Genomic DNA, 11430 nt, shown 5'->3' on the forward strand with positions numbered 1-11430 from the left:
TCTGTGGGTCTATAGGTCTATCCTTCACCAGTATCAAGTTGGCTTAATTATTGTAATTTTATAGTAAGGCTTGAAGCCAAGGAACTTAAGCTTTTCAGGTTGGTTCTTCTTCAAAACTGTTAGACTAATCTTATTCTTTTCAATTTCACACAAACTCTAGAATCAATCTATCAGTTTCTAAAAAAAAAAATCCTACTGATATTTTGATTGGTGCTGTATTGAATCCACATATAAATTTTGGGAGAATGAACATCTTAACAGCATATAGTTTGTAATCCTCTTTTTATTTACATCTCCCTCACTTACTCTCAGCACTATTTTATGTGTCTCGTGTAGAATTTTTCTGTAATAAATTTGTTGTAATTAACTTATATTTGTTTAAGTTGAAATTCTTATTTGTTAAAAATTAAGTTTTCTGGAGCATCTGGGTGGCACAGTCAGTTAAGCATTCAACTCTTAATTTCAGCTCAGGTCATGATCTCAGGGTCATGAGATCTAGCCCTACATTGGGCTCCACTGCACTCAGTGAAGTCTACTTCTCTCCCTCTCCCTCTGACTCCCATGACCTTCCTCTAAAACAAATAAATCTTTAAGAAAATAAATTTCCTATAATTTGTATGCTACATTGTAGAAATATAATTGATTATTTGACGAAAATGTCAATACTACCCAAGCAGTCTACAGATTAAATGCAATCTCTATAAAATACCAACAGCTTTTATTACAAAACTAGAATAAATTTGGTCAATTGGACATCTGCCTTTGTCTCAGGTCATGATCCCAAGGTCCTAGGATAGGACTTCTGTCTCTCCCTTTGTCCCTCCCCCTACTGGTGGCCTCTTGCTGTCTCTCTCTCAAATAAATAAATAAAATCTTAAAAAAAAAAAAAAACAAACAAAAACTGAACACATCACAATTCCAAATTTTAAGTTATATTACAAAGCTATAGTAATTAAAACAGTATGGTACTGTTGGTACTGTTTTATGTACCAGTATGGTACATAAAAATAGATATATATTTCAATGGAATTGAACTGAATATCCATAAGTGAACTCACAACTATATGGTCAATTAATCTTCGACAAAGCAAGAAAGAATACTCAATGGAGAAAAGACAGTCTCTTCAACAAATGGTGTTGGGAAAATTGGACAGCCACAAACAAAAAAAAATGAAACTGGACCCCTGTCTTACACCATACACAAAAATAAACTCAGAATGGATTAATGAGCTAAATCTGAGACCTAAAACCATAAAAACCCTAGAAGACAATACAGGCAGTAATTTCTGTGACATCAGCCATACCAGCATTTTTCTAGATATGTCTCAGCCATGCCAGCATTTTTCTAGATATGTCTCCTGAGGCAAGGGAAATAAAAGCAAAAATAAACTACTAGGCCTACATCAAAACAAAAAGCTTCCACACATCAAAGAAAACAATCAACAAAACTAAAAGATAATGAGAGAAGATATTTGCAAATGACAAAACCCATAAAAGGCTAGTATCCAAAATATATGAAGAATTGACACAACCCAACTGCCCCAAAACAAATAATCCAATTAAAAAAATAGGCAGAAGACAGGCACAGACATTTCTCCAGAGAAGACATACAGATGGCCAACAAAGACATAGATAGATGATCAACACAACTCATCATCAGGGAGATGGAAATCAAAACCACAAGGAGGTACCACCTCACACCCGTCACAATGGCTGAAATCAAAAACATGATGAGATGACTAGCTGGCTCAGTTGGTAGAACAGGTGACTCTTGATCTTGGGATTGTAAGTTCAAAAGCCACGTTGGGTATAGAAATTACTTAAAAGTAAAATTTAAAAAAATACCCATTAAAAAAAATACCCACAAGAAATAACAAGTGCTGGTGAGTGTGTGTAGAAAGGGGAATCCTCGTGCACTGTTGGGAATGCAAACTGCTGAAGCCACTGTGGAAAACAGTATGGAGGGTCCTCAAAAAAGTTAAAAATAGAACTACCATAAGATCCAGAAATCATACTATTGAGTATTTACCCCCCAAAATATTTAAAAAAACACTAATTCAAAGGATACATGCACTCCTATTTTATAGCAGCATTATTTACAATAGTCAAGATAGGAAAGCAGCCGAAGTGTCCATTGATAGGTGAATGGATAAATAGGATGTGAGATATACGCACAACAGAAAGTTACTCAGCCATAAAAAAAGAATGAAATCTTGCCATTTACAATGACATGGATGGAGCTAGAGAGTATAATGCTAAGTGAAATAAGTTACTCAGAGAAAGACAAATACCATATGATTTCACTCATATGTGGAATTTAAGAAATAGAACAAATGAGCAAAGGGAAACAAAAAGACACAAACCAAGAAACAGACTTATAACTCCAGAGAACCCACTGATGATCACTAGAGGGCAGGGGTGTGGGGGGATGAGGGAAATAGATGATGGCATTAAAGAGTACACTCATCATGATGAAAATAAATAAATAAATAAAAAGAAATATAATTGATTATTTTAACATGGATTTTGTATCCTATGACCTTGTTAAATTCACACATTAATTCTAATAGATATTTTGTTTTTCACAATCATGCTAAGGAATCTTTGCAAATCTTATCTTGTGTCTTTGCTTGCTTGTTTGTTTCCTTGCTGTGTGGTTACACTGGCTAAGACCTCCAGGGTAATGCTCAGTCCACCTGGACATCCTTACCTTGCTTCCATCCTGAAAAGCATTTACTCTTCCATAATTAACAGTAATGTCATCTCTGGTGTGTGTGTGGATGTACTTTGTCAGGTGAGAGATTCTGTCCATGATTTTCTGAGGGTTCTTAATAAGGGAGTGTAAATTTTGCCACAATTCTTTTCTGCCCATCTACTGATGTGACTTTTCTCCTTTATTCTGTTAATATAGTGAATTGTATTGATTTTTCCCAAGTTGAGGTGATCCTAAATTCCTGGGAGGAACTCCATTTGTGCATGGTGATTTACCCTCCAATGTGTTGTGGAACTGGATTCACTGATAAACTGGGGGACTCATTTCGATGTTCACACGACATCTAAGAGAGCACAGGACACATTTCATAGCCACCAGAGTGGCTAAGTGGACACCAGTGACCATGCCAAGTGTTGGCAGGAGTGTGAAGCACCCAGCATCCTCCCACATTGCTGAGAGATGTAAACAGGACAGTCATTTTCCATCCCTGGAAAAAATGCTCCTTCATTCACCCTGTGACCCGGTCACCTCACTTCTCAGACTGTCTCTCCTGATTCTGTGCCTTCCCAAATATGGACTGCCTTTGTGGAAGGCTGCACCCTGCAGGACTGTTTCTAAAAGCAAAAGCTTATAGCAGCACAAATGTCTTTCCTAGGGGTCTGGTAGAATAGGCACAATGCATTCCCCAAATGAATGCTATGTAGGTAATTTTGAAAAAACGACAAAAATCTCTATAAAATAACTGGTTGTGATTTCCTTGATTTAATGTTCAGAGAAGTAGCAGGATACGATAGGAGCATATAGAATAGGCTATTTGTCTTTAAGAATGAAGGGGATGCCTGGGTGGCTCAGGGGTTAAGTATCTGCCTTCGACTCAAGGCATGAACCTGGGTCCTGAGATCGAGTCCCACATCAGGTTCCCCACAGGGAGCCTGCTTCTCCCTTTGCCTGTGTCTCTGCCTCTCTGTGTGTGTGTGTGTCTCTCATGAATAAATAAATAAATAAAATATTTTAAAAAAAAGAATGGGAGGGGATTTACTTATTCTCATGAATGCATGCATATCCTTGCTTACATGAGCAAAAAGAGTCGAGAAGACCTGCGAGAAGGTAATGGGGATGGACAAATGGAGGGTGGAGACAAATAAAGGGAAAGGAAAGAATCCCGGCTTTGCTGAGTATACTGCTCACGACTTTTAAACTGTGGAAGTTACTTTGCAAAATGGAATCCAATCCCAAATGGGAAAAGCTACAAAATTAATATACAGAGAAATATATAAATCTGTGTATAAAATTGACAGAAAAATATGATATTTTCAAGTAATTTTGAACACAATACTTTGTGCATCCTGAATGTGATATCTTCCAGATACAAAAAGATTTGCCAAAAGAAAAAGAACACAAACTCTACTCTGAATTTGTTATTAGTAATGTTGATATAGCTTTGAAACTTTTATGTATATTTTAAGATAAATCAAATAAATAAATATACAATGCTGAAGGAAACAAGACTTTCAATATATGGAGAGAGATACGAATAAAAATATTTTGATGCTAAATATAAATTAGATATATGTGTGTGCTTATCTGAGATATAATTGATTATCTACTTTACTTCAAACTCTATATATAAAAGTTGACCATAAATATGTTTCTCAGACTCATACAAAAATCTGGAAGAGTCAGAGATTTCATGAGATAACAAATACAAAGACTTGCTCTCCTTCTCATTCCATTATAGTCCCTACTCAATTCATCATTTTCATACATAACTTTAAAATTACCAAATATGTAAGAAAAGTTAAAAAAAATACATAAGTGACAAAATGTACATTTTCCCCTATTCATGCTGCAGATTTCATTCCTCATAAATAACCACTTGGAATTATGTTTGTCTGTATCCTCACAAATCTTTCTGCACACAATAATAGTATAGTATTTTTTTTAAATGAGCAAAAATCCTGCCAAATTTAGCAGTTGTTCACAGATCAGACTTTTACCCATGAGTAACTTTACAAATCTTCCCCACTAGGCCTCCCTTAAAGCGAAAGAACAATGCACAATGTCCCCTCTTCCAGTTACCATGATCACTGGGTCTGCCGGGCACTTCTGCAGCGTCCCAGAGCGTGGACACTGATGCAGCTCCTGGCTCTGCATCCTCAGAAGGGTGTGGTTGTGGCGTGTCAGCAGTGCGCTCAGAAGGGACAGCATGTAAAATCGACCTCACGCTTTCAGCTGCCAGGATCTGTGTGTCCCTTAACAGTCTCTGAAATGCACAGGGTCAAGGTCTGAACACTCCCATCACTCAAGGGCGCCTCCTTGTCATTTTTATAAACACTCCCCCTGTCCTCACCTCTCCCAACTCCCCACCCTTGACCCCAAATGCTAGCAGCCACCAACTGATCCCCACTTCCAAACTCTCCTATTTCATATATATATATATATATATATATATATATATATATACATTTTATTTATTTATTCATGAGAGACGCAGAGAGAGAGGGAGAGAGAGAGAGAGAGAGAGAGGCAGAGACACAGGCAGAGGGAGAAGCAGACTCCATGCAGGGAGCCCGACGTGGGACTCGATCCCGGGTCTCCAGGATCACACCCTGGGCTGAAGGTGGCACTAAACCGCTGAGCCACCCAGGCTGCCCTAAACTCTATTTCAAAAACATTCGATACATTTTTTTTAATTTAAATTCTACGTATCATGCAGTATATAGTCGTTGGGATTGGCTTTTGTCCCTCTGCCTAATTCTCTGGAGATCACCCAGGTTGCCAAGTGGACCAACAGCTCACTTTGTGCACTGTGGAGGAATACCTCAATCACTCGGCCGTGGAAGGACATATGGGCTGTTTCCAGGTTCTATTACAAATAAAGCTGCTATGAACATCCATGTGCAGAAGTTCGTGTGAACCTACATTTCTGTTTCTCTGGGACCAACGCCCAAGAATGCAATTGCTAGACTTTGTGGTAGTTTCAAGTTTAGTTTTATAAGAACCTGCCAAACAGTTTCCCAGAGTGAAAGTACCATTTTATATCCCCACCAACAATGTGTGAATAATCCAGTTTCTCCACATAGTCACCAGCATTTGAAGCTGCCACTCTTATTTATTTCAGGCATTCTGATGGGTGCCTGTATTCTCCTTGTGATTTTAATTCACACTTCTTTGATGGCTAATGATGACAAGCATCTTTTCATGTGCTTATTTGTCATCTGCATATCCTCTTTGGTGAAGTGTCTTTTTATATCTTTTGTCCAATTTCTAATTGTTTGTCTTCTGTCATTGTTTTCTTTTCTTTTCTTTTCTTTTTAGTATTCTTTATATATTCTAGATACTAGTCCTTTGTTGGATATATGGTTTGCAATTATTCCCCTCAGTTTGTACCTCATATTTGCATTCTTTTAAAAGGAACTTTCACAAAAATAAGTGAATGAATAAATGAATAAATAAATAAATAAATATATCTTTCACACAACAAGAAGTTTCAATTTGGGTGAAGTTTTCAATTAATCACATTTTCCTTTTATGGATGTGCTTCTGGTGTCTGGTCTAAGATTTCATTGCCTAGTCCTAGATCTTAAAGATTTTCTTCTATGTTTTCCTAAAACTCTTACAATTACATTTAAGTCTCTGACCCATCTTTAGTTAATTACCATATAAGGTATGTTTTCTGTTGGTGTTTTCCTAGGGATGTCCAATTACTCCCACCATTTGTCGGAGAGACTAACTTTCTTCCATTGAATTGCTTTGCATCTTCATCAAAATAAGTCAGGCATATTTGTGCAGGTCTGTCTCCGGGTTATCTATTCTGCTCCAATGATACCTGTGTTTGTTCCTCCACCACTAGACTCTTGACTCCTGTAGCCTGTAATGTCTTGAAATCAAGTAGATGGATTCCCCCTACTTTATTCTTTGTCAAAATCATTTTAGTGATACTAATGACCATGCCTTTAAAAATACACTTTAGAATTAGCCCGCTTGCATCTACAAAAATCTCATGGGGTCACATTGTTAAAATGCTATAATTCTTTCCCACTCAGAATATTTTATGTAAAATATTGCCAACTTTCAGTTTGCATATGTGCAAGTTTCCTTTCCCCAAATGTCAACACGCATTCATTCTGTCACCCAAGTAATCGCTGTGAGCACCTGCTATGCGCTGGGGACCGCACAGATCATTTGGGATGGAAAATTAAGAATGTATGCCCACTTTCCTCAAAGAACGCAAGATTTGGAGCTGATTGCTAACTCAAGAATTTTTGTAAAACTCAATGTTATTTTCAATGTGCAGGTCTTCTAGGTCCTCAAGTTTAACATCCAAAATTGATCATGTCTTATATCAGAGAGCCAGGGCTCCTGGAAGTCCTTTGATCTGCCTGGATTGCCTGTGCTCCACCATGCTCAGGTACAGTGGAATCTCTAAAGGGTTAGCAGGTCAATTCTGTTTATTTCCCTCAACCCCTTGCTGTGCCTTTTAGAAGTAAAAATGGATAACCAGGAGTGAGCCATTCATTCATTCATTCATTCATTCATTCATTCATTCATTTCATCAATACTTGTTTCCTGCTCAAGATTATCCCAGGCTTAGAGTGGGGAATGGGGGAATGAGGTCAGAGACCCAACATACCTGAACACCAGCAGCTCCCAGGGAGAAGTGGTGAATGAGAACCATGGGGAAGAGACTTATGGAGTAAAGCAATCTGTAGAGACCTGACATGGGAGTAAGTGTAGCTGCAGGCAGAAAGGTGAGTGGGCCAAGCTGCTTGGAGCAGGGCTTTAAGCAGACTTGTAGTTGAAGATCCAGGTCCCTCTGGTTGCAGTGGTAAGAGGGTATCCTTTCTAGAAAGAGCTAAGGGTGGGCTAGAAAGGGGGGAGCTCTCCTCAAGGAGGGAGGAGGTGTGTGACAGGCCACAGTCTGCCAGAGCAAGGACCTTCTCCCATGCACTGGCTCTCTTCCCTTTCCTTGGTAGGCTGCACTCTGCCCTTCCCTAACGTGCTGTCCCCAAGCCCCTCTCTCTAATCTGGATTTGGATTTCTAAAATATGTGCACAGTGACATCAAGACAAGATATAGAATTCTGCACACTATAAAGGTATGTGTCTCCCATAGGGACATGCAGGTGGCCAGTGGGCAGCCGGGCTACAGTGGGCGCTGTCTTTACCTTCAGGAGAGGCCTCGATGCCTGTGGCCATGAGCAGGCAAGGGCCAGGCCTTGCCTCCCACAGAGTGAGGTGGTGGTTCCCCAGATCCCAGACGGAGGGCACAGAGCCCCCGGGGAGCCTGTTGCCCAGGAAGCCTGTCCCCCAGCCATGCTTTGGATAACTGCTCAAAGACATACACACAGGGTCTAAAGGTCCATTTAAAGGTCTAAACTGCAAACCCAAGACACTGTCTTCTTGTTGTTTTGTTTTGTTTTCTGGAGAGTACAGAAATGGAAAGAGGCAGAAACACATGAATGATGTAAATTTTTAAGATTTTTTTTTAAGAAATGACTCCCAAATTAGCAAAATATACTTCTGTGCTATAACACTTTTTAGAATGCTAATTCGCTTTAACTTTCAAAACAAAATATTTTCACACAATAAAAATGTACAGAGTAATACAAGTGCATACAACCATCATTCCAAGTTAATAATCACTAACGTTTTGTGACATTCACAAGAGATATATTTTTCAGAAATAAACCCTCACTAAAGGTGCTGGAGCCGGCCTCCCAATCCCACTGCCCCTCTTCAAAGGTGCTGGGCCTGCCCCACAGTGGAGTGGACCCTTTCCTTCCCACGCTGCTCTTGCAGCCGCTGGACTGCCCCCAGCCCCACCTGTCAACAGCACAGAATATCATTGGCTGTAGAATCCATGCTTACCGTCATCTTGCCCGTATCCTTTTGCTTTTTAATTATTTTTTTCCTCGCCCTCGAAAGTTTTATACTTTCAGTACTTATTCCTCTTGATACGAGAACTACCTTCATTCACATTCATCTCCAGTGATCATTTTATCTCCATGAAATATGCCACAAATTCTATATTCAGGCCTGTACCGATTGCAACGTGGGGGTTTCCAGTCCTGCACTGCAGGGCTGTGCTTGGCCGGCCTGCCAAGCCTCGCTGGACATTCTCTCAGTGGACGAGGAAGCAAGGGGTTGCAGGTGAGAGGGGAGTGGGCATCTTCTGTTCTCCCAGATGCTGCCCAACATCTCCTAAGTTTCTTTGTAGCAATTTAAACTAGCACAGCAATGAGAGAGAGCTAGCTCCCTGTCTCTTCACCTCCTGGGCCTAGTTTGGTGTCATCCAGTGGATGGAAAAGTCACATCACCTCCACTGTCTGATTTCCCCATCTCTGGGCAACTGGGGCACCTTCTCGCTTTTTTGAATCTTCTCTGTGCTGAGTCTGTTCATATCTCTGGCCCATTTTTCCACCGAATGGCTTGCCTCACCCATTGGCTGTCAAAATTCTTCATGATTCTGTATGGCAGTGTTTGTCATATTCACAGGTGCTCTAAACATCTTCTCCCTGGTGGGTGTCGGCCATTAATGTGCTGCCCACCTGAAGTTGATTTTGTTTTTATTTTTAATGCAATTTGTTAAACTGTTGTTTCTGCATTCTCTCCAGTGCTTAAAAAGGGAAAACAAAATAAAACCCTCCTCCCTTCCCTGCCTAAGCAACACCAGGTGTGTCACAGCCTGCAGGAGATCCTGGGAGCGGACAGGCACGCCTGTGCGCGGGACATGTGCCCCCCGAATTAGCGGGCTGGTCGGGCTGTCTGGGGGTGCACACACTGAAGTAAGATCTTCTGAAAGATACGCAACATGGCCCCAGACAAACACTCTTCAGTGCTTCTCTTTCTTGTTGGCTAAAAGTAATTGTCAAGAGACTGCAGAAAACCTTCCTTCGCCAGTGCATTCTGGCGAGCGAGGAGTCGGGGTGCCTCCCGCGGGTGGGCCCCGGCCGGGGCGCGCTCCCCGCCGCACGCGCGGACACCACGGAGGAGCGCTCTGCCGGGAACGCGGCCGCCACAAAGCCGGGAGCAGCTGCCGCAGGGGCGGGAGGAGGGGAGCTAAGTTCTTCCACATGCTGTTTGTCTAGCAGAAACACTTAAAAAAAAAAAAAAAAAAAAAGCTAAAACCAAAACCAAAAGCACAACAAAACAAAACCCAAACCCAACAACCGCTCGTCTGTTTCCAGGGGCGCAGAGGAGCGCGCGCTGGGCGGCGCGGCCTCTCGGGAGGCGCGCGTGTGCGCGTGCGTGTGCCCGCCGTGGGGCGCAGGGCGCGGGATGCGGGGTGCGGGCCGCCTGCGAGCGCGGGGACCGGCGCGGAGGCGGACTTCCCCACCTCTCTCCTTCCAGCGGTCGCTGGCCACCCCGGGCTGCTCCCGACACGGGTCTCCAGGCGTGGAACTCGGGCCGTGCATCATCGCGCGTCGCCTCCCCTCTCCTCCCGGGCTGGGCGCGGGGCTCCCCGGCCGGCCCCTCCCGGACCCCAGGAGCTGCGCCCCGGGGCGGGGAGCGGCGGGAGAGGCGTGGGGAGAGCTGGCGGGGGGCTGGGCCGAGACTCGGGCTGCGAGCTGCGGAGACGCGGGGAGAGACACCCGCGAGCGCGTCGGAGGCGGGGCATCGTGGAGACGGTGGACACTTTGCCACCCACTGAGGGACACCGCGAGGGACCGAGCGGCGGCGGAGACCTCGCGGTCACTAAGAGCCCCGGAGTCGGAGTCGGTGACGTGCCAGGGAACCCAAGCCTCGGTTTGAGGAAGTCAGAGGAGCGTGCCCTGAGCCCTCACCCTGGGGGCCCGACCCCAGGGGCTGCCCCTGGTCTCTGGGTGCTGCCACCTTGGCGCTTCCCGCTCGAGGCCCCGGGCGGCCGCAGGCCGGGGCGGCGGGGACCCCTCGGCAGCGAGGGATCGTCCAGGGCGCCTGCTTTGCGGGCATCTGGCCCAGCCTCGGAGACGCGCCTTGGAACCGCAGAACACCGGTGCATCTGGAATCGGGGGACCCGCTCGCAGCCAACCGAGAGCGCTGGAGACCGCGCTGCGGAGACCTCTACGTTTCATCGGGACCTCGCGCTGGGTACAAGATATGGCGGCACATGTGGGTTTGCAAAAACAAACCAAACAGAAACAAAACAAAACAGGGGCAGAGAGAAACAAAGCGAGTTGCAGAACCCGAACTTAGTGCCCCTTCACCCTTTCTGGCTGGCCTCCGTCCAGGACGCAGGGAGCGCTGGGACCAGAGGCGTCCTGGATGGGAAGGTGCTCCGGTGCACGGGGCTGCTTACGGCGTAAAGGTCACTGCATTACGGGAACCCCTGCAAACGGTGCACATTTAATCCTAACTGAGCCCCCCTCCCCCAATTGCGCATTCCAAAATGGTGGCTCTCTTCCCTCCAAACTCTTACAGACTCCGCCGACCGCCAGGGTAATAAAGCAAACAGGTTCCTGCGTGACTTCGGATCTACTGGAGCGCCCGGCATAATTTTCCTGCCCCCCCGCCCCCCCGATGAAACCGACGCGGGAAGAGGGAGGTCGGGCGGGGCCAGGGCGCGCACCGCCACCGGCGGCCGGGGACAGCACTGGGGCCACCGCGCAGGGGCCGAGTCCGCAGCCGCGGGCCACAGCGCCCCCTCGCCGCCCGCACGCACGGCTTGTGGGCCTCCCCGCGCCCAGAGCCCAGGGCCAACCCTGTGCGCCAGGGCCTGGGCCTGCGCGGCCGCCG

This window comes from Canis lupus, chromosome 34, assembly GCF_003254725.2.
Source record: "Canis lupus dingo isolate Sandy chromosome 34, ASM325472v2, whole genome shotgun sequence".
NCBI classification, from domain to species: Eukaryota; Metazoa; Chordata; class Mammalia; order Carnivora; family Canidae; genus Canis; species Canis lupus.